This window comes from Cygnus olor, chromosome 9 (genome assembly GCF_009769625.2).
Source record: "Cygnus olor isolate bCygOlo1 chromosome 9, bCygOlo1.pri.v2, whole genome shotgun sequence".
Classification (NCBI taxonomy): domain Eukaryota; kingdom Metazoa; phylum Chordata; class Aves; order Anseriformes; family Anatidae; genus Cygnus; species Cygnus olor.
In genome coordinates, this window is record NC_049177.1 from 15,740,369 (window position 1) to 15,764,854 (window position 24,486).

General features: G+C 47.6%; 1 protein-coding gene across 22 annotated transcripts in view; it reads right to left on the bottom strand.

Moving 5' to 3' along the window:
• Positions 1 to 24,486, bottom strand: part of LOC121074997 (LIM domain containing preferred translocation partner in lipoma) — a 336,312-nt gene that overhangs the window by 232,176 nt on the left and 79,650 nt on the right. For 10 of the 22 annotated variants that reach the window (XM_040567725.1, XM_040567721.1, XM_040567722.1 and 7 more), the window contains one exon: positions 8,818 to 8,882. The exons of 9 other annotated variants lie outside the window; for them this stretch is intronic. The gene's annotated coding sequence lies outside the window, so the exon portion shown is untranslated. Of the gene's footprint in view, positions 1 to 5,902; positions 5,925 to 8,817; positions 8,883 to 9,006; positions 9,025 to 11,390; positions 11,410 to 24,486 lie in introns of those variants that run through there. 3 more of the 22 variants (XM_040567740.1, XM_040567741.1, XM_040567742.1) reach the window with 3 other exon arrangements.

The window sequence follows — 24,486 nt, forward strand, 5'->3', positions numbered from 1 at the left end:
AATTTGCCTGGGGGGGGGCGGAAGAAGAAAATGAAAAAGCTGTAAACACGGCCATATTAAAATTTGGGTTATCTGGAGAATGAGACTCCAGGTTTCAGAAGGGAAGCAAAAGGGGAATTCTCTGCTTGAAAGGCAGCCAGGACACAGCCCCTAACAGCCCTCCCTGTGGGCCCTAACACTCAACATTTACAAGAGCAAAAAGTATACGTGCCTTTATTTTTTGTGCGACGGGCTTACAATAAAGCATATTAAAAGGCCAGAAGATATTAGGCAGTAAAATTTCCCCATAAGAGAAGACCAGTACTGAGAAGGACAGCTGAGTCCTTGCAGGAGGACAGGCACTTCAACTACAAAGCACCTCATGAGGTGCAATTTTCCTTCCTGTTAATGATCGTGCCATCCAAATATTCCGCCTATGGATCATACGGCAGCACTTCACTTTTGTGCATCTTAAGAAAAAACAACAAAGCGAAACACTGCTAAAGAGAGGCTTTCATAAGCATAAAGCAAATTTATGTGTCCAATTCCCAGTGGCTGGTTTCCTAACCTTCATTATGAGCCCTCAATAACTTTCTCTGAGAAACAAAACAATGCGCTCGTTTTACTCCATTCAAGTAAAACCAAATTCCCCCAACTTCACCCCACCTGCTCCCCAGCCCCGGGGCCGGTGCTCCAGCCGGGACAGGACCGATGCTACACCGAGGCAGAGCGTGGCACCCTCCGAGGTGCCACCTCCTGCGTCCTCCCTTCCTCGTCACCACCTCCCTTCCTACACACTGGGGAGAAGTTTTAGCCCTTTCCTTATGATGCTTGGAGCCATGAGATGAGCAGAGCTCTGCAAGTGCCATCCTGCCACACGTACGGAGCTGAAAAGCATCTAAAAAGCAAAGGGCGGATACACACGTTCTCAGTGCAGGGTTAAAGCTAATGGGGAATGGAGCTATCCCAGCTGGCGAAGGCTCGTGATGGATAGCAGTGAGATGTTCTGAAGAAAATTAAGAAAACATTTTGAACGCCCTCCTAAAAGGGAACAAATAGGTCCAACACTCCAACAGAAGGGGATTTTTTGCATCTCTGAGTGATAGTGCTTCGCTTTTATGGCCTGCGGCTGCTTGGAAAATTCAAAGCTATTTCTCTGAAGAATTCACTTGGACAAGCTTTATGGCTTTGATCAGTTAACTATTTTTTAATGCTAATCTACCCCAGTGATATTTGTCCTCCTTTTCCCCATGTGCACAGAGGCACAGATGCAGACAAATACTACACAAAAGCAAACGTTACCCAGATGAATAGACAGGAACAATCACATCCAGAGCTGATAACCCCACACCAACTTGGTTCTGTATTATTCTTTTCTCATCTAGCAGCCCAAGATCCTTTTGCCCAATATGACCTGCTAATGGAAATTTGGGAATCAAATTTGGTGGCCAGCAGGTATAATGTACATGCAGTGATCTGGCCACAACTATTCTCACTCAAGTTAAAAAATAAAAATCGTATTGCCTAAAAGCTGCAATGAGACACGTGGCTGAAAGGCCTTGCTTCATTAACAGAGACCCTGCAAGCAGCCCAAGAGATTGCTCCATCCTCCAGATGAACTAATAAAGGTGCAGATATGAGGATTTTCTTAAGTGTATGGAGCAAAGATATAAACTGAACCAAGAACAGGACTGGAGATACCTGACACCCATCATCCTCCTGGAATTGCTCTGACCTGCCCTGCAGACTCAGGCTTACACCCTGAGCACAATGCTTAGCAAACGCCATTTTCAGTCTCAGCATACGAACTTGCCTCCTTATTTACCGCACCGAATACTGGAGATCGGTCCAACTGTGTAAGAGGAACACGCCGAGTACATAAGCCCATATGCAATTAGCTGCCCCATTAGTTGTATCACTGTGACCTCCTATGCCATACAGAGCAGCCATTACACCTAGAAAAGGAGGGTAAGGAGCAGTCCCTGCTCTGCAGTACCTTTGCTCTTCAAGTTGGTATCTAACTTTGCTTTCTGTCTTTGGGTAACAGATTCAGGCAGTATTTCCTGTGGCAGAGAATTACACAGGCTGATTACCCTCTGCGGAAAAGTGAAAAAATCCTGGAAGCAATTTTCTGTCTCAATTGTTCCCAGAGCACAGGAACAATCTTTTCGCCCTCTTCCTATTTTCTGCTCAATGCCGTCCGGGCTCGGCGTGCAGAATTCATCACGCTGCTGCCTCAGGTCTGGGTCCTGCAAACACTTACCCAGGTGAAACTTTGCACATGAGCGGTCCTAAAGACTTCCACTTGCATCAGCCTTGAACGTGGCCACAAAGTCTTCAGAAGTCATAAAGAATGGATGAAGGTAGGTGTGAAACAAAGTACCCAAGAAATGTTCAGTCCTAGGTAGGACCAGGGTTACCTCCACGGCATGACACAGACGAGCAATGTGTTTGTGACAGCCATTTCTTAATCCAGCTCTTTTAAAATTCATGAGTACATTTTTAAAGACAGTCATGGAAGAGCAGCTTGAACTGAGAACCGTGAATCTCAGATAGAGCTCATAGGAAGGAAGAGCATTTTCTCAAACAAAAAATTTCATTTCCATGAAAAAAAAAAACACATATGCTTTATGTGGGGAAAACAAACAAACAAAAACCCAACAACTTTTTTAGACAAAAATCTAGAAGTCCATTGCTTTCTACCGGGGTCTGAAAGAAATCATGCAAAAAAAAAACTAAAAAAAAAACCTGTTTTTTTTTAAAACCAACTAAACTGAAAAACCACCCTACACACCCCAGGAGGCAGCACGATGCTCTGCTCTGCTCCAGCACCCAGGTGCATCAGGGAGTCCCAGGTTTCACAACCCGAGGAGCTGAAATTTGGCAAAAGATTGCCCCACAAGACAGGGAGAGGACCAGGGACTGAGCAGCAACCTGCACCTCTCCAGGCATGCTGCAGCAGGGGCTCCAAACATATATTTTTTAGCATTTTGACAACAAATACATTCTATACGTGTACACACCCCCACTCTGAATGATTTAATCAATACCTTATTGTCCAGCCAGAAGTGTTTTGATAGAAAATGCTCTATTTGCCCTCATCAGCTGGGCTTAAGCATCAGTAAAAATATTTTTTTGAATTGACACCGCTGGTCCCAGAGTGGACGAACAAGCTCTTTGGATAATTTGCCTCCAAAGGCAGGTACTGACCTTTCAGTTGGATTATTATTTTTTCGTTAAATAAAGCTAACTTTTAAAAGATTGTTACTTTTCTGCTGATGCTGCTGGGAGAGGGGGAGCAAACTGCGTGCCCGCTACACAATCTCGTGGCCAATCTTAATATCGCTTAATTTTCAGATGAGGAATTTGGTAGTAAACAACCTTTTCGTTGTACACAAACATTTTTAATTTCATGCCCTGCTAATCATACATCTGTTAGAGTTCCTTCTCCATCCATTGCTGTAACGATAATAAAAGAAAAATCATCACGCTAAGAACGTGGTTTGTCTGAAACGAAAATTGAATAATAATCGATTTTCCTCAGCGGGATGAGGGAAGGCAGCGAGCAGCACAGCTTGCCCGGGGAAGCTGACAGAGGTATGGTTTTGGAAGTGACACCTTAACATTCGTCCTGCTGGTGGCTCCCAGGGCCACCACCCTCAGAGGTGGCAGCCCCACTGCCCCCCGGCGGGGTGGATCGCAGCAGCCCCGTTTCATGGGCACTTTGTCACCATTCCTGTTTGTGTAAGAGCCTTTTCTGAACTGCTGATACATCATTTTTGCCTTTTTAAGACTCCTCCTATTCCCATAGCCGTGCCAGGCCAACTCCAAATGAGAAATGCTGTGCGTGTAGGAGTCACACAATAAATAAGCGACGGGAATCCGCCTGATGCCCCGGGCAAGGCAACCCAAAGACATGGGCAGAGGTAGGGGGCTCTGCTACATCCAAGATGCCTCCCCACGCTCCAGTCCTCATATCAGCATCCCATACACCTCTCCTTCCAGAGGCTGTTCTCTAAAGCATCGTTATCTACATAAGCTCCCCCTCATCTTCATCAAGAAGCACAGTTGTTTGAGTAATCCAGCTCTAAGGAGACTCCCCCGGGTTAACCAGTACCAATTAATTACTCCCATTTTGCAGATAAGCAAACAAAGGAACACAGGAGAGCACTGAGCGCCCTGGTCTACATTTACAGAGCAGAGTTCATGGCACAAACACGCTGACCTGGCTCACGGGTCAGAGTAACCAAAGCCCCGGGGAGAGGAACCTGGGATCCCCAGCCCCTGCCTCCTCCTGCCGCAGGAGCAACACCAGCCTGCCCCACACAGCCACCACTGCATGGCACAAAACCCATGAGGCTGCAAAGGATTTCGCTTGGCCCTTCATGCTGAAGCTATATATATGTTATATATATATATATATATGCCGGGCAGTGATCCCCAGGCTGGTGTTGGGAAAGGTACTGTGAATCCCAAAGCAAGGCTCACTCTGCTCACCCACAGCATTTTACTTCATTACAGCACTCAGCACTCCGAGATAACTCTGCCAGGCCCCATTCTCCCCTACTACCCTCCACGTGCATGTTACAGCCACATATATCGAAACCAGAGCATCCTAGCCTCCTAGCCACTCTAGGCTTGGGGCAAAGACTGGGGAAATTCGGTGAAGGTGATCCTAACCAGCCTCTACCACCTGTAAGACTAGGTGACCACGATCAGCATCAGGACAGGTACTGATGCCTCCCGTCTGTAAAATGCAAAAGCATTCAGCTCCAGGCTTTTCAGACCTCTAATCAAAGTGCATTCAGTCAAACAACGCTACCAGAATTACCAGTGTAAAGGGAGGGGAAGGAATAAAAAAAGACTTTGTTGAGCAAAAGTACTCCAAGACACATTTGATGTAATAGTCATATGATTAACAAACTGTCATATCAAAGTTTTCTGCAAAGTAGGAACACTCTGACAGTTCATATTTTAAAAACTGACATTTTGATTCATTACTGTAAATAGCACTCTGTATTAAATATTGTGACAAGGCATACAGTGTATTTTTTGAGCTCTGTAACATTTAGGAAGTACCGGATTTTTTTTAAAAAAACACGTATAATATCAAAAGCAGTTAAAGCAGAACTTCAAGACGGCTTCTAGAGGAGAGGATCGTTATTTCTGGAATAACCTACTTCTTTGCCGTCATCTTGAGCACTGCTGGGAACTTTGGCCCACAAGGATCTTAATGTACTGTTTGCATAATAAAACAGGGAATTGTCTCACGGAACAGAAGAGCTAGAAGGAAAGTGGCTACATTAAATAATGTAAAATTACTCAGCAGCTGATCATCTTGGAGCTGGCATAAGGGGAAGAACGCTAAAAGGTGCTGAATCTCAGGATATCTGAGAGTGCAGGATCACAATCAAAATAAACAAAGTGACGTCCAGATGAGTGCCCACACGGGCGCCTCGCTTATCCCTTAGTCTCCAACCATGTTTTGCCCATTGCAGGCAGAGGTGAGAGGGAAGGGCTGCCCAGAGGGAGATGTCAAGGACTTTTTCTTGCATGGGACCGCAGGAGAGCAACCCGAGCCGCGGGGATGCTGTGAGCCACCAGAACTGCCCTGCCAAACCAGAATGTTTCATACCTTTCATCCACCCCCCCGAGCCTCTCTCAGCTCATGGGGCCCTTCCCTGACTCAGCAGCACGACAGCAAACAGGACCGGGCCCATAAGCAATGCAAATGGTTTGCATTTCCTCAAAAGCTGTGCACATGATAGAGAAATTAAAAATAAAGCCCCAGCTAGCAAAGAAAGGCCTGACAAAGCAGCAGAAAACCCAAGGCTGCCTAGCCTGTTTGCAAGATGCTCAGGTGTTATTAGGACCACAGTCAAGGGCTTTACAAAGAAAAATGGTTCCCATTACCATTACTTACAGCCAGCTGCAAGTGGAGCTCTGGGCTCAGTCTGCTGTGAGAGAATGGATATGCTGCCACAGACACGAGCAGCGAGCCCGGCCTGGGACACGGTGAGGCAGTCACGCACCCTGAAGATGGATCACAATGCTATTTCCACGTGGGTCTGATCCAACACAGCCTGCGTTTCCCTAGGAGCAGCTCCATTCCACTCATATGCTGGAAATCTTGCGGATGGGTTTGCATGCCAGCAAGTGTGGTGGTAGTAGTGGTCTAGCCAAACATCCAAAGCGTATTGGCACCGCTATAATTTGTCCATTCACCAATATGTTTTCCTAAAAACGCCCATATGCTTTTCCTGCAGTTCCCATATGCTTTTGCGAAGAGAAACAAAAACATTTTGTTAGTTGCAAGCGATTGATCGCTGCATATTTCACAGAAGTCAAATAGAAAAACAACAACAAAAAAGCAGTCAGCTGCTTCCCCCTCCCTTTCCTCTCTGCTCACGGAGGGAACTGTGAAGAGCAGGAAAAATTCAGCCCACAGCAAAATACACACACGGCTCATTTTTTGCACTGCAAGATATTCTAGGAATTACAGGAGGAATCTTCATTAAAAACAAGCTATCAAAGATCTGGCAGCCGGTGGCATTCCAGGCAGTAATTCAGCATTGGGTGTTTGTCTACATGTTCAGTGCTAGCTCAGGTCCTCAGGAAGGAGCAGCGCCCGTCGGGTAACGCAGCCCACAGGAATCCAGGCTCCTAGAGAAGCATGTTAACCGCGCCTGGGGGATGCTGCCACAAAGAGGTTACAGCCTTCCTGATGTGCAGGACAGCTAATTTGATGCCAAATCTATCACAGAAACCCCCTGCCGTGTGCAAGGCTTCCTAGGAAGGCAGGGGGCTGCTGCTGCAAATCCCAAAGTAGCGAGTGCGTGCGCGGAGCGGGCAGACTGCTGGGTTCAGCCGGGAGCATGCGTGTGGGTGTGCAAGTTTGTGGGTGTGCAAGTATGTGGGTGTCAAGGCTGGAGCATGTGGCAACCGTGGCTTTTCAGTCGGAGACTCATTAAGAAACGCGGCAGACCCAGAGCCAACATTCAAAGAGGAGCAGTGTGAAACATTTCTCTGGAGAAAGATTAGTGCATGTCCTTTACACAAATAAAATTAAAGAGAGAAGCATAATATGGACAAATCAATTAACTTCTGAAAAGCCAAGGGCACCGAACGTAACAGCAGAGGAGATGGGAAGAGCTTCGTTACAGGGACACTGAAGCAGTGCACAGCCTTTCTTCCTTGCAAAAGAAATTCAGCTACTGCTGCACGAAGTTCTGATTCCAGCCCTGTGTTCCTCCACTGTTACTGGAACATTACTGGAATTACTCGACTGTTACCGAAGTTTGAGGCTGACCTTCTGCACGGGACACCACCAGCTGCATGCACCCTCCTACCAGCATGAGGACTTCCAGTGGTGCAGGCCAATGTTCTACGGTTCTCCAGCAAATTTAACCAGAAACGTTCTTCCCAAAGCTTGGGTTTCCTTACCATGATCTAATCTCACACAAATGGCCTAATGAGAGACCAGGTACAATAGGGCAAGAGTCCAATTTTCCACCAGAAAAAAAACTGAAAAAACAGTCAAGAGAAGAGAAATCAATCTCTTGCACAAGGCTCACAGTAAAAAATAATAAATTTGTCAGAGACAGCTTGCTTGGCAAGATACATTTTATGATATGCTTTTGTTCTGAGAGGAGCTGTGAGCACCTAAACATCTGACTTCCCAATTCACAAATATATTGATGCTGTTGCTTAAGCTTTCAACAGAAAGCAAAAAAAAAAAAAAAAAATACCATCTCATTTAGTCAACAGTCTACAAGGGTGGGCTTCTCCCTAGGTTTCATATTTACAGCAACACACTGGGACAGTCTATTAGACTTAGCCAGGAAAGCTGCCACAGAAGGAGCGAGACTAAGAGAAGTGCTGCCATTAATCTTTGATAACCCAGCAAATGGGAAGACCAGGCCTTGAACCAAATTCTACTCTCTTGCTATTAATCTCCTGTCCTCTACTTATTAATCCCTTGTCTGTCTTTCTCCTTCACCATTTATTAATGCCCCCAACTGTTTGCAGTAAACAGGATGCTGAAACCTCATCTCTAGCCAGCCATAATTCACCAGACAGAAAGAAAAGCAACAGAAAAACAAGAGGGTAAAAAGGAGGAAAGGAAGGATGTGGATTGCCTTACTGAAATGGCAGGATGAGTGCACTTCTATTCAGTGACACAGGAGGGTAAAGAAGCACTCCCAATTTCTGCATGCCACACAGACATCTCACAGATCTCAAGCCGGATCCACATCGAGGCAAATGAAGTAGCTCCACTAGTCGATACAGGGTAGCTGGGTTTAGTGGCCCGTGTCCAGAAGCAGCCTCCGGCATGAAAATAACCCCCCAGCAAACCGGAGCATGAAGGCCACTGCTGTGTATAAACAGCACAATTAAAAAGGATGACAAGGCCAAAGCTACCAGCTAACCTTGTCCATTTATTATCCCCTTCTCCATATGGGGCTGCTCGCTGCTTTCTCCCCACAGCTGCCATCACTTTGTAGCATCTCTAACACCTCTTTTGCCTCCTGGGATGTTTCAGCTGATGGAGGCCTGAGGACAGACCCACTGCCCTGACACCGCTCCTTTTTAGCGACCTCACCTGAGGGCTCACCCTCACTACAATTCAGTCATCATGGGTCCAGACCTGGACCCAGAAATAATAAAAACCACACTGAGTCTCCTGGGGTGCCCTGGCCTCCACCACCACTGGCTCTGGAGAAACGCCTTCATTTGCTGAAGGACCAAATTACACTTTGCAAAAGCAGCCCTGGGGTCTGCAGGCTCTGTCCACACTCAGCTGTTTGCCAAAGCCCCACGAGCTGATGCGCTCCTCACCTGGAAGCCAGGCAGCCCCGTCAGGCCCCGGGACAGACGTAGGGACAGGCTCTTCCGAGGCACCTCTGCGGACGGAAACGGAAAGGGCAGAATTAACCTTTTTGCTCACAGTGAAAGCAGAAAGTAAATCAAGCTGGCTGTGACACCTCACAGAGAAAACAGCCCTAAAAGGGCCTGTAGGCCCGCTACCTTCCCTCGCAGAGCAGATCATGACTATTTTTCCCCTGATCCAGCTCCCGTGTCAGCCTGGCCCTGCTTTGCTCCATGTAAGGGCTTTTCACACGTCGGCAGGGCAGATTAAATCTGAGCAAGCATCAGAGCGACTGAGGTTTATTTGAGAGAGGAGCTGCTTGTTTTAAATCAACGTGGAGCTGGTGAAAGGCACTGACGTAAGGGCTCTAGGTAACAAAGCCTCTTTCAAAGCCCGACCAGACACCCTCCTGCCTCTCGTGCTTAAAGGGCCTCTTCTTCCTGAGCCTCCTTCTCCGCTAGGGCCGCAGTGAGTCACCCTGCGGCGCCGGGTAGGCATGCGAGCACCAAGGAGTAGTGAGGCCGAGATGGGATGCGTTATACACACAGCACTTGGGGAAAAAAACAAGCGGCCGGGTGGGACGGTCCGAGTCCCATCTCCACCTCCAGCCCTGGCTTCCTTTGGGTGCCTCCAAAGATGCCTAGCAAAAAGAAAAACATGAAAAGTCGGGTTTTCGAAGTAACCACAGGCTGCTTTTAACCAGCAGCCTTTCATACTTGCAGCTTATTGATATCTGAGCCTCCTCTTGTGTTTTCCATTTCCTTTCATCTCAGTGCCGGGGAAGAAATAAGCAAGTACAAAATACCAGCGAGGATCGGTGCGAGGCCCTGCACACCTCCACCTGCCCATGCCCACTCCATCGCCAGGGTCAGAGGATTCCCAATCACCTCCAGCTTCTGCCCACGTCCTTCCCCTGCATGCCTGAAATTAACTGTCTATAACAAAGGCAGCGGAGATTAACTAATGAGTTAAAAGATCCTTAAAGGCAGGGAGGAGAAGAGCCCACCACCGGTGTCCTTGCCAAGGAGAAGTGGGTCTGGCAGGGCAGCAGCTTCGCCCTCCTGCCCCAGGTGGAGGAAGGGGAGCGCAGGGAAGGAGAACTGCAGAGGTTGCTTCAGGCCCTCACCAAAGCGCAAGAAGCCCGGAGAAATTTCCCGAGGATCTGCCTGCTCTGACGCTGGCTATTCCTTTCATATTTGCCATGACAAATAATGCATGTTAACATTTTTTCGAGCACTGTAAGCCCCGTATCGAGTAACAGCAGAGACAGACAGGTGTCCTGACCACAGAGGAGGCAGCATATGCCAACAGTTTGGAATTTATTATTATTGTTATTTTTTAAAGGGGGAAACAAATCCCACGGATTATTCTGTGCACGATACATTTTCTGCTCCCTGTTTGATGTCGCTTTCAGACCGAGGACTTCAAATAGCTAATGCTAACCTATGCCTCCAGCCTGTTTGAAACTCATGCCCCTTGTGTGACCAGCCATGAATGCATGGTGAATCACTTCTACCACACACGGAGGGGGTGAGGAGCGGTGGTCCATGCCTCCTGAGCACTGCATGGACACGAACACATTGGGGGAAAAGAGATAGCAGCCCCCTCTGCATTGCAGCCTGGGAATTCAGCGCTACCAGCTTTGTATTTCTGGAGCTGGAAAGCTCAAGCTGCAGGTCAGCAGCCCAACCATGAGCAGTGAGATGAGAGGAGATAACTGCTGGCGTTTTCTGCAGAGCACACGCATACAACCTGCACAGGCTGCACTTCCACTCTCCCTGCCTGCCTTTGGGAGATGCTTAAGAGAAGCTGCGTTTTAATTACTAGTCCTAATCAAGGGAATCTAATCTTGACAGCGAGGGAGAGAGAGCTAACCCAAAGTTACAGATGTGGGGGTATGTGGGTCCCAGCTCTTCGCTTCTCTGCTGACATTATGGCTTCCAGGAATTAAATCAAAACCCCACTTACCTTCGGAGATGTTGCAATTTGCATCTAAAGCGCTGCCCAAACCTCAGTTGTAATAACCAGTTAGAGCTCCACTGAAATCAATGGAGTTACTCTGATTCTGTCTGGTTACAGATCTACAGACCAATAAACATTAAAGCTCTTCCAACCTGCAGCTAAATATCTTCTAATAGAAGACCATTATCTTTGTCAGATTGATTTGGACACCTTGTTTACAGCATGCTTGAAGACTCATTAGAATCTTCAGGGTTTGGTAGCTGTATTTTAAGAATAAACCCCAGCAGCAATTAACCACTTGACTATGGCATGTTAACAGTTTACAGACAAGCTGGAGTGGAGCTAGAACTTCACTTTCTGCTTCTCACTGGGAAATCGGTAAAATGGAGGAAGCAAATCAAATGCAGAAAAATGAAAGCGAGCTGTGCACACACCAAAAAATCATCCGCGTTATTTGATAGATACTGAATTAAAAAGAAATACAGGGATAAGAGAGACAAAATCATAACAGAGAAACCCAGTCCTCTCCTCCTTGTAAGCCTTACTAAATATTATGGCATGCACGTAAGACGATGCTCACCCCAGGAAACGCAGATGTGCGTCCTTGGCTGCCTCTGGCACTAACAGCTGGGCTCAGGTTGGGCTCCTCTCCTTTGAGCCTTCCCAAACCCCCTGTCACAAAGCCTCCCAGCAGTGAGCTCACAATGGCCAGGCTCCCCGGCAGCAGTGATGCTACCAACACGTTACCAACACGTTTTACAGCTCTCTGTCCAAGGGTGGATGCTACTGACATTGCCACGTCCCAAAGAAAAAGAAATGCAACCCTCCCTTAGCCTTTCAATCAGCAAGACAGCGCCGTGAGCGAGGAGGCGGCGCTGCCCCGGGAGCGAGCGGGCTGCTCCACTGGGGCAGAACGGTGGCAGGTGGGAGCCTCCTGTCCCAGCTGGACTGGAATGTCACCACGTTTGTGGGTATGGCTGTGGCACTTGCACCGTGCTCCCTGGTCACACATGCCTGCCCTGACCACAGCTCTCTGCTGCCTCCGAGGAGAAAGGGCGGACAGCAGCGCAGCCACCCCAGGCACCCAGCACAGGGCATGCACCAGTCTGGGCATCAGTGTGTGGGCAGGGGTGGTGGGGACAGGGTTGTGCACAGCCCCATGGGTGCACTCCATCGTATTCCCTGGGTGCACTCCATCATATTCCCTTCTGCTGTTCCAGTTCTGGATGCAGCTTTGAAAACCCATAGTGCCAGGCACCTAACCAACATGCTGCTCCAGCTAAATTATGGCAGGTTGAGCTCAGTTTTGCCAGTAAAATGGGAAAGGACAAAAATAAATGAAAACAACAACAAATGAGTAGTAGTAGCATTTTGTTAACATCAAACAAGCCCAAAAGCCCCAGCAAATCAAAGACAAAACAGAACAGGGGATATGGAGAAACACTCTCAGTCTCTGCTATTGTTTCAGCGGCAGAGAGCAGCTTGCAGCCACGACCCTTCGAAGCTCAGGTAGCTCAGGTGCTGGAAGCAAGACACCACGCTCTATTAACACCATGCACGGAGGTACAGTGCTCCTGTACCGACGCACTCCTGCACCACGAGAGCAGCTCATCGGAGGGGATGAGCAGGGTGCTCGGACAGGCTGCCTCTTGCACTGCAGCCCAGCAGGCAAGCCATGAGGACCCCGTGCAGGCGAGCACACCGGGTGCCAGCCCCGTGCCCACCAGCAGGATGGATGCTCCTGGTGCTCCCACCGCGGTGTCGGGCACCTCCGACGAGGGTCCCTTCCCACCAGGCACGGCTCCCCGCCGCCACGCAGAAGCTTCCCAGACAGACCACAGAGAAAGTCAGGCGCAGCTCAAATAAGCACCTGGATCTACAAACAACAGATTAAATTCTCAAGCTACAGAAGTATGTTTTAGCAAAAGTGCAATTGAACTCCATGTACTTGTTACATTTCTAAATATACTCCGGTTGTCAAGACAACACAGAGACTGATGGATCTCTAAAGTGTACTGTATCTATTTAATTGTCAGCATTTCAAACTGACTCGAGGAGGGAAAAAAATGCTGCGTGATAAGTCTAATCGTCATGGTTACCACTGGCTAACCCCATAATAAAAATATATATATTCTAGCTGAATGTGCCAAGCCATGTGAGGAGCAGATGGGAGACATTCTCATTACTGCGACAGCCTCCACTGGAAAACTAAACTTGAGGAAGGATGCGAGAGACTTTACAGAGATCTCAGACACAACAGACGTCGTGGGCTGCATCTTCCCAGCCGTTTGGCAGCAGCCGCTCGGGCTTTTCCGCCGCGCTTCTTCGCCCCTCGCGGGCTGGGACAACCCACGGGGCTGGGGCTCCCTAATTTGCTGGCGTTCCTGCTTGGGGAATCTCAACCCTCCCCGTAAAAAGCCTGGGATGCGAGCTGTTACTCCTTAAAAACCTCTGACAAAATGCAACGTGCAACCGCCTGGCGTTTGCGCTCCCACCCTCGCCTGCTTCTCTCCTCCCTGCGGGCAGCCCACGGGCATCGCTCCGGCAGGAGGCTGCTGCAGCCCGGCCCTGCTGCTCTAACGCTGTGAACAGCTCCAACGAGAGCCATGTCCTGCCTTGGAGAAGGGCCACAAGCCGCAAGGAGCAGCCAGCCACCGCTGCAGGTAGCATCACATCAGCCAGAGGTTGGGCTGGGCACTGTCATGCACCCCTGCCAGCCTCTGCACCCGGTTTGACAAGCACAGCCCAGCACCGCCGTCCACGTGCAGTCCCTCCTGGAAGAGATGCTTTCCAAAAAAAGCCTCAGACACCGGCTTTTTACATGGAAGACCTCCACAACAATGTCTGAGATATCTACCTGGGTATGAAATGATTGTAAAACCCAGGCTTTCCTTCTCTGAGCAAAACTCATCCAACCACACTCGTTTCTCACCGTGCCTTCACCGAGCTGAAATTTAACTTGTAAGGGAAAGGCACAAATCTCATCCGGGCATGAGAGGCAATGGGAACCAACTCATGTTCACCTGACCAGCACTGATGTCAGTGAATGACCAGGTTTCCAATTCACCTGAAGCTTCCCCAACGTTTTTTGACAGAGAGCACGTCGGAGTTGAATCACCCTTAAAAGTCTCCCCCGTGACGCTCAGCTTCCTCGTACAGATAAAAGCTCTGCATCTCCGCCGTCAGACGCTCCCATGGAAATCGTAGGGCAGCACCTAAATCCATCTCCAGGAGAGAGCCACAAAATAAAATTCGATCTGGTTGGAAACCACTATTTAAGACAAACACACTCCTTCCAAGGCCTCTCGAGCGAGGTGTCTGAGGTTGTGCTGTATTCCCTGGAGCTCGCCCTCGCTCACTACCAAGATGAACAATTTCTGAATTCCCGACCTGAGATTCTCGGTGACAGATATCTAGCTTTCGTGCCTACCAATACAGTCACCATGCGGTTCACCATCACGCGCTGCTTCACAGAGCCCTATGTGCACGGAGATGGGCAGTGAAAATCAAAACAGAAGTAGCACAGAAGTGTTATTTCCGGGGCTGGTGTGAGAATTATTGCAGCCACCACTAAGGCTAGGAGCCAAAAAGGAGTCTCAGGCACAAAGAAGTCTTCAAGTCAACAGGACTTGGAGGTGGCTGGTTTCCCCAGGCATATGGCTACACCTGGAGTGAAGCAGCACCAGCATTTCATCCCGAGGTGCCTAACTACTTCTGAAACTAAACATTTCCCATAAGGAACTCCAAAGAGCTTACAGCCCTTCTGCAGGCTGTATCCAGAGCTTAACTGAGCTGAAATACCAAACAGCCGGGAGCTTAAAATCACGCTCCCAAGTGCCTGTTTCGACATCACAGGGGTGCAGGAACCTAACTTTGGTTTTCCTGTTACTGAAAGTGCTTGCCTAGGGCACCGGGCTCTCAGCTATGGCTCTGGGACAACTATTACATTCTGTTCTAATAAAGTGCACGCTCTCAGGAGCAAACTCCCCAGGATGACTCCTTTGCTTTGGCACAAATGGACTCATTTGGTTGAGATAAAAGGATGTTCTCTTGCATCACTTTCATTTGATTTTTTTTTTTTTAAAGATAGAGAAACAGTTAATTTTGCTAAATGAGTGCTCTGTTGCCATGACTTCACTGCAGACAAACACAAAGCCATCAAGCTCCTTTTCTCTGGGCGTTGTTTTTTTCAAACAGGTATTCGATTGCCTGTATTTTCTTACTTCTTTTCCCAACATCTGGATTTCCAGCAACATCCCCCAGCCATGCAGATTCATAAGGGCTATACCTGCTCATTTAGAGAGATTTCTGCACATATTTGTGCCCTCACAATTCATCTCTGCCAGATGTGCCACCATGACTTCTGCGACTCCAGCTTGCAGGATGCTGCTGCCTACAGCAGCAGGCAGTGAATCTCTCCAAAGGAAACCCAAAGTTTATGGGATTGGTCCCTGAAAGGCAGAATTCCCACCAAGGACTAAAGGATGGCTCCATCCCACTCACTGGCGACCCAGACTGTTACCAGAATTTTGCCCCAGTCTAAAACCAGAAGCCTCCCACAATTACGAGTCCTTCCCAGTGCCTCGGTTTCCCAGCCAGGTGAAGACTGTGTGTACATGTCATCTGCCTCTGCGGGGAGTTGCGACACTGGCCGAGTTAATATTCACGAACTACACTGGGGATTAAAAATATTATTAGACTTGACTGAGGTAGACGCTTTTTTCTTCTTTCTTTCCTTTTTCCTTTTTCTTTTTTTTTTTCCCTCTAATGTTTGCATTGAATAGACAGACTAAGCAGAAACAGCATTTGTAGCCTGCAGCCATTATCCTAGTAAATGGCTTATTACAGCACGCAGCCTACCCACTCACCTCCAGCCTGTCTCACTTAGAGGCAGGTAGGTGGAAGCGCTGCTCATTCCTGAGAACTTTCCTTTTTACTCTCTCTGCCTGATGGAGACTCTCGATAGCCGGGCTCACAAGACAGGGATTAGGATATAAATGCTTCAGTAGAAGCTTGTTGTTTGGTACCTATTTATGACAATCACAGAACAATTAATTACTTCCTGGCTAAGACTTAATTCCCGTCTCTTCCAAAGAGGTGGGGGAGCTGGGGGTAAGGAATTGTCTCAAGACTTTTGATTTCCTGATGAGTCACAGCAGATCCACTACAACGCACTCGATACTTCAGTCAGGCTGTTTCTCATCAAGGTATATTCAATACATTACCAAGATGTGGAGCGTGCTATTTTAAGGGCTCATTTCAGGCCCTGTAGGCATAATGCTGCTTCTGAACGTGCGTTTGGTCCTGGACAAGGCAGACTCACCTCCTGCTCCACCGCCCCTTCCCACACCCCCCCATAACCAGAGATAAACAAACGCTGCAAGAGACAGCAAACCAAGAGCCGTACACTCGGTGCACTGATTTTCACAACACGCAGCCCTTCAGTAAGTAGCCCTCTCTCCTACTTCATTAGTTCATTCTCTTCCCTTTGGCAATGAAATTACTTATGTGACAGCGGCATCTGACAAGAAGAAAACATTCACAGACTGCGCGGGTTGCAACATGTCCGCAGCGTCTTGCTTTCTTCGTTCTAGGGCCAAGAATCATACATTTATTTTTCTGCCCCGGGGAGCAACTCGGCATCCCTGTACGAATCCTCAATTGTCCCCAGTTCCCACGCCACCCACTCACAAGCTCCCAGGCTCCGTAAGGCAGGCGGGAGCCACCTTGCCCAACCTCTGAGCAGCAACGCAGGTTTTGGGGACCGCGGCAGGTGCCCTCTGGTCCTCATTAATTCCTTTATTTAACGAACTGTTAGACGTAATTTATTGTGTCGATTGGGCAATTGATCCCTGGCGGGTCCTTTGAGTCCACAGCAGGTTGCGTTCTGCATCTGCCAGACTCCAGAATGTGTAAAAAAAAAAAAAAAAAAAAAGCATAGCCATGATAATAAATGTGCTCAAGACCGTAACGTATGGGTGACAAGGACTGGGTACCAGAGACAGACAGCCATGCTCTTGCTTTTTGAGTCACTAGCATGCCATCACAGACTTCGGCTGCTCTAAGAGCAGCCACTGCCCAGACACCACCTCAAGGCTATGCTTGAGCTCCTTATTACCAGAGGTTTTCCCCATGGCACAACCGGACTGTGCGAACAGCTTCTGTGCAAGCAGCTGCAGTGCCAGTTTCTGCCAAGCCCATGCTAATTGCGAGCGATTCCAGTTCAAAAGCTCTGAAGCCAGAAAGTATTTCGGTGACATGTAACCCAGGTCTCATCTGTCACCAGCTCTCCAGCGGCGAACAAATTTGCAATCAGCTATGAAAACTTGTCAGTGTCTCTTCTTTCCTCCTCCTTGGAAACACTTCTGTGCAAATTCCGATTTTATGCAGCTCATTTTTGATCCTCGCGACGTTTTCAGACCGTCAGTGTAATTGGATTGCCAAAGCAACACAAAGGTGTGGCCATGGATGTCCCATCGAAGTCGATAGATTCTCCAAGCCTTAGCAGCTCCTCAGGTGCTACTTTAAAAGTATCATCACCTCTCCTTGGATCATGTTCATCTAAAAGCCTCAAGGCACCTTAGAGATATTCAACCAGCTTCACAGAGACTCCGTGAATGCAAACGGCACGTGGTCAAGGATCGTTTCACATGGCCAAGTTTGATTTGGAAGACCCAAGGAAGGAAATACGCTGAGCTGTACGTTTAAAGCACGGCAAATCTCCTCGAGTAGGCTCTGTTAGTCAGTCACCTTAACTAGAAGGAGAACGCTCACGCTAATTTTATGTATTTCCATGAAATACACTATCACCTCAGTTTGGGTGTTTACAGGACAAGCAGTGGCATTCACTTTGAGCTGCAAGGGACAGAGCAGCACAGCTCTGCGTGCACGTGAATCCACGCCGGGAATTTCAGCGCCTGCTCTCTCTGTTTTACAGTACCCTTGATAAAGTCCCTTCATCACATTTGGGCTGGACTAGCCAGCATCTGCTTCCAACCAGATCCGAAATGCCTGCTAGACTGTGCAGCTCTCTTCTTCAGGCAGCAACCAGCTCCTTTAAAGAAAGTGTGAGGTAGCAGAGGGGATCATGAGCTGATGGCCTCTGCCATGCCACGGAAAAGCACCTGTGGAGCCACTGCCTCGGGGCACAGTGCAAGCAACTTTCCTAAAAACTTGTGTTGTGAGCAAAGGAAAGATACAGGACCATATTAAGAAAGATGACAAAAAGAACTTCAAAGGAATTCTAAGTTCTCCATTTTTTGGACAGTAGCATATGGCTCCGACAGCTCAAACAGACAAATTATCAGATTCGGGCTCATCTTGTTTTCTTAAAATGTGTAAGCCCAGGATTCTCCCATGCCAGGCAGTTAAGTTCCCATGCTTTCCCGAAAAGCCACTTGGAAAGTTTCTAAATGCAGAAGGAGAAAAATCATCCAGCTCGGTCCACGCCTGTGTCTCCCTCTCCTCCCATTAGCACATGGGGAGAAGGTTGGCTTGGAGCAATACACCATTTCCATTTGAATATGAATCACTCCTCTGGTGAGAAAACAAAACAGAAGCCCATTTCACACGAGCCTTATCTAAAGACATAATGAAAACCGACACATCTAACAGGAGCAATGGAAATAAAGCACGGTGAAAATACCAGCTCAGACAAACAAACAACAATACTTTCTGTCCCAAAGGGTCCCAAAGCAGTGTACAAGCTCACAGGGGCAGGAACCACTCCAGCTGCCACCGAAATGTCGTCACCTCTGGATGGTACTCGGGCAGCACCGCCTGGAGCTCACGACGGAGGGAAGAACATCATCGACCTGAATCTGAGTGAGAGCATGATCCTTCTGGGGGAACTGGACCACTCTCCTGGAAAGTGGAAGCTGGTTTGATTTTGATTCATATAATTCAAAAATGGCATTACGTGGGCTGAGCACCTCGCACACACGATGCCATAGTAAGCAGCGACTGGCTGGAAAAAGGCTGGAAATCAAACCTGTGTATTCTGGTGCTCTCCAGCTTCTCATCCAAAAGGTTACAAAAATAGCAGTGAGGTGGGGGATTGAAATATATGAATCTGCCTGCAGAGTACAAATAAATTTCTTACTGTCCACAGAACGGAGGGAGCAGGATTCCCTGCCCCTGGTTCAACTGCTGGCTTCCCGTGGAGTTTAGGGCAAGTCACTTTTCCTTTCCCCAGCTCGGCCTTCCCCTGTCCTACAAGCACAGTGATATTCCACCACCATTAGGAACAGCCTGGAAGAAGGCAAAGTATTACTATTTAACATTGCTACTGAAAAGCCATTCTTCAGAAAGCAGCAGGTCTTGTCTCTCTCCAGGTTTGCTGAAGCCCTGACCGAAGCACTGCTTTCACCCTCTCCTTTCCCACCAGCACAGCTCATGCTGTCACCTCCCTGGAAGTGGCGGTGGCCTCTTGTTCCAGCACTGTTCAACAGAGACACAGCCCAAACTCAGGCCCTTTGCATGCTACCGAAATACAGGCAAACAAGACATTCAGAAATCCTTCAAGAAAGAGGCCCTGAGCAACCAATCTGCACGTTTCCAGCACTAAATGTTTGCTTCTCCTCCTGGCAGCATCTGGAGGCTTGCAGAGTATTTACCTGCATCTTGGCAACAGCTATTTAAACCTACAAACTCATCAACAATTCACCTTGACTCAAAGCAATGGTTTTCCTGAGTGCTGAGGAAACAATGAGCAGAATCATCTTTTGTTTTTTCTCTTTTTTTTTTTTTTTTGGCAAATTTCTGATAAAGCTTTTCTGAAAGGAACTTACTTAATCTTTTCCCACATTGCATTCTGTATACAGTTGCCATTGCAGAAACAAAACAAAACAAAAAACTTCGTGCACGAATGCAAACGAATCAGAGAAGGGTTTGGCCCGCTCTGCCTGAAACAAATGCCAACCTCCTCTTTTACTGGCTCAGCGGCAGCGACCCAAAGCCAATACGTTCTTAGCATTTCTGACAGGCTGACTTTTGGAGGAGTTTGTGCAAGTTTGTCTTCAGCTCCTTGGGACTGCACGACAATTCAAGGGAAAATTCCCTTAAAAGGAACGTGCACGGTGATGCTTCGATGCTACCGAGCTGGTTCCCTGTAGAAGTGACCTCTCTCCAACCATGCAGTCATGTTCTTGCAAGCTGGAGGCTCCCCCTCGTTTTGGTTCAAATAGAACAAATTCATTTCTTTTTATTGAGAGGGGGGAAAAAAAAACAAATCGATAAACACGAAAGGAAAGTTACAACGAGCTGAACATGATTTACAGGTAAAGTGAATTGCCAGGGGATTCAGGCAAAGATTCATCGCTGATTCATCAAACAAGTCATTGAGATGTCTAAAGAACAAGCCATCAAGAGAAGTCCCTCTTCCTCTCCACCTCGTATTATTAGTTACTGTTGGAAGTGACCTTTTCTGCAAATCTCTCGACCACTCTGAAGTGCCAGAGACTTCAGGAAGCGAAAATTAGTTCTTAAAGGAACTAAAATGCATCAAAAACATTTTATTAAAGGTTGCATCTTGCTTCTCTCTCTCATCCCTTCCCTTGGGCATTTAGGATGAACTACCCGCTACAGGAAAACAGCCACTGTGCAGTTCTAGCTGAGAATCCCCATCTCCTTCTAAAATGCTCTTCCAGCATCCAGCCCAGGACAGCGATGACACGGATGCTCATCATGTTGTAGGAACCAAGGGATCGATTGCGAAGCTGCCTGATGCCACTGGAGTGAGCCAGCGGCAAAGCCAGGAGGAGAATCAAGGAGCCTGGTCCATCCGCTCTGCCGGCAGCCTCGGGAAGAGCTTATTTGGGGAGCTGGCATCGCCTGCAGCCAGCAGAGATCTCGCCTGGCTCCGGAGTCTGCTCAGCCCGGCAGAAGAGTAGGAGGTGCAATTGCTGGCAGGAGCAGGCAGAGCAGCAAAGCTGGTGGAGATCATAAATGAAACAGTGTTGTAAAACACAGAGGTGAGCACAGACCGACACTCACCTTCACAGTTCCCCCACAGACAAGCACACCACGCTAGACTCTGAAAGCTTTGAAACACATCCAGCCCTTGCTGTGTTGATCCAGGAACCTCATTCGTATGCGTGTTTGTTCTCACACACAAACATGGCAAGTTTTTAAGTTGCACACGTTCTGCACATGTCCCGCAGGCTCACACAAGTTACTTGGGAAACCTGGTCTTAAATGGGATTGTAAAACCAAAGGCAAAAGGTTACAGATAAAGACAAAGACCACAAAGAGCCACAGGTGCATTTGGGTTGGAAGGGAGCTTTGGAGGTGCCCAACACAAAGGTTCCCCAATATCCCCATTTTCCAGAGGATTGTTTTCTTAAAATAAGATATGCTTAAAGAAACTGAGCATCCAAAAGTGATTAGTCACACGAAAACATAGGCTAGACTCTCTTCATTTCATATCACTCCAGACTGGAAAGTTTTCATCAAGGCTATAATATATTCCGTTCCAGAAGAACAATTAGGGGGCATTAGACAATTAGCCAGTTGTAACTCAGTATTAAAAGGCCTTGCAACTTATCAGTATGTGCTGTGCCTTTAAAAGTTTCCAAAAATGACGGTCTTTTTTTGTGCATGCTGGAATATTCAAGAGCATTTCATATCTATTCTCATATCAAGAAAAGAGCAATTAGATCAATAACGAAACAGGAGTGCTCCCTTTTACTTTCTGTGGTTTGCAAAGAGGTTCATGTTTCTGTGTGAGCACAGCTCTTGTTTTAGTGATGTGAAAGTGTGGTTTGTGCGATACCCAGTTTCTTCTAATATTTGAGTTTCTGTTGTTATCTACCTACAATTTACAGTAAAGTATCTTTTATTCTCACACCCCTCAATCTCAAAATTAGACCGATTTTCCCAACAACAAGATTTTATTACCCCGTGTAGACCTTTTACAAATACTGGAAAGCTTGCCGACAACACGCTCCTCGGTAATACAGCATGAGTTCACAGAAGAAGGCATCAGCGTTACCATGCCTATCTATGCGTGAGGCTGTGTATACAGACACATAAAGAAGAAAGTAAATGCCTTTCTTAGGGGAAAAGGACTGACTTTGAGTTTGGAAAAACAACTAGAGATGGGATGCAACCCATGACAGGGGTCCCGGGGCTTTCCACGCAGTGGGTGAAGATCACTGAGCAACATTTGAACCTCTGTTTACGTATCACTGTTGTGCTATTTGCTATCATTAGATTATTATTTTCAAAAGTTATCAAAATATTTAGAACTGGTTTTGTTTTTTTGTTTTGTTTTTATTTCTGTTTGTGCTTGTTTTTTTTTTTTTTTTGTCCCTGCTGCAAAGCATGAATCTAATTCTTCTAATTTAAACAAAAATTTCTTAAGAACTCTTTTGAATTGGAAGGACACTGCCAGTACTGCAGATGGATAATCTGCTGGCTCCAGCATCAAACAAAACCATGCCATTTATAGCATTTTGACTCTCTATACAACAGATGAGAGCACAGATATTTGAGCCAGAAAAATTCATTTTCCAGATAGCAGTTTACAGCCACGTGCTCCACTCCAGAATTCTCAACTGTGCCGTTTCTGTGGCTCTCAGAGAAGTGTGCCTTTGTCAAATATGCTGAAGGTCCCAAAGAGAGACTTCACCTTCTGCTACAAAACAAACATCAAGCCGACAACAGAAATAGTCAGTATTCTGGTTGTTTTGATATTTCTGCAGAAGAAGAGAAAATCGCCAAGAGCAATCTTTTCAGCCCCATGGCAAGCCATCTGACGAGCTCTGCAGTCTGAACCTGCAGGGTTTGCTAAGGAGACTCCATTTCGCAGTGCCGCACCTCTCAGGACTAGCCTAGGAGCTTGTATACGAACATTTTTAATGGTCAGAACATTGCCATGCCCTCTGTAGCACTGATTTAACTCCGTGGCCTAGCAGTGCATTACCTCCAGCTGCTTTGGCTAGGATTAGTTCAGGAAGCCAGGACACAAATGTCCAAGCCCCTTGGTGCATCTTGCACACACCCAGGCAGGACTGGATTTCGGCCAGCTTGCATAAACCCTGGTGGGATTAGCCAACGTTTGAGAGGTTCCTTTACGGGATAGGTAAGAAGATCAAGAGCTGCCGCGTAAAAAGGGACGTGACGGGTGTATACACTCCCCAACGAGGCACATCCCTCCACCCATTACAGCCAGTAACGGAGATGTGTAAGAGCACACAGCAAAAGCCATTACAACCGAGGCCATGGAAATTAAAGTGGCAAATATATCACTTACATCATGCAGTGAATTGATCTGATTTTGTTGTCAAACATGCCCAAAAGGACTTGTTGGGAAGAGAAGCGCAGAGAGGAACTGTAAGAACATTGCTTACTTGGTTCTAAGCTAGAGCAGAATTGCCAAAACCCTCCAGTTTCGTTCCTTTGGATTCCCTGTGAATAGCCCCAGAGCCTGGGAAATGGCAGTAGCCCAATCTGCACCAACATGAGGCACTTTAAAACTTGCTTTTTGACTGCTTGGGCGGTGCTCAATAAAACCAAGACACGGCGCGCCCTGCCCAGTGAGGTGTTGTCACCGCGGGCAGCTGTAACCCAGAACGCGCCGTTTGATCAGACGTTTGAATTAAGGGTAGGCACTGAACCAAAAGTATTCTTATAAATCAGTGTTGTAGTAGACCACAGTGACCACGGAGCTCGAGCATGCCAAGTTTAAAGGACACTTGGTTTACCCACTGCTACCTCCACACAGGAGACCTGACCATGCCCACCTTCCAAGCCCCTCCAGACCCAGGGCTTTCTCCAAGTCTGATGAGATTGCACATGTTCCAAAGAATGAGCCCACAAAGACAGAGTTGATACAGTAAACAGACCAGGGAAAGAGCGTTGTTTGTTTTAATGCAAGCTCCCTACACACCTTAGAAAAGCCAGCAGCCAGCCTGTCTCCCACCAAAACACCAGAAAAGGGCTCACGCTGCTGCTGCAGCTTAACCCCCTGCTGGGAACGGCTCCAAATGTCTGGATGGAAACTAACGTGAGACTAAAACTTCTGCTGAAGTCATTCCACTCTGAGACAGCTATCGGGAAGCGAGACCTACCTCCAACCAACCACCTCCTTATCAGAAGAGACTCTGGCTTGCAACGCAGCACCTGCTAGTGCCCTTACCTGGACACGTGGCCACCAGAACGTGTCAGGAAAGGCAAGCTCACCAACCACCGGACACCAACTGATGACCTGAGCAGGATTTGGACCACTGCAGATGGGATGAAGAGTTTTCTTCCCATCCTCCAGTCCCTGCCGAGTGCCCACACACCCTCACCCCCATCCCAGCGATAGCAGCGCCTGGCGTCAGCTCACAGCGACCTTGGTGGGAACGATAACTCTTGCCTCTCTAAGCAAGAATTTGGAAGACCAAATTTTATTGGACAGATATGTCTGGCTGAGATTTGTGATCAGATACAGCGCACGCTACAGTATGTGACCTGGAGAAATATTGCCATCAGCTAACTACAGCACCGATTTCTCTCTTCCCCGTCCTTCATTAGCCTCAGAAGCTGGCCTTGCCAGCAGCAGTCATGCAAGCACAACAAAGCACTTTAATGATGAGCCCCACCATGTTCTGTATTAATTACTGTATCTGGTAGTAAGCTGTTGGTTATAAATTGTATTTTGGTAAGCTGTCCTTTCTCTGACAAGCCAGTTG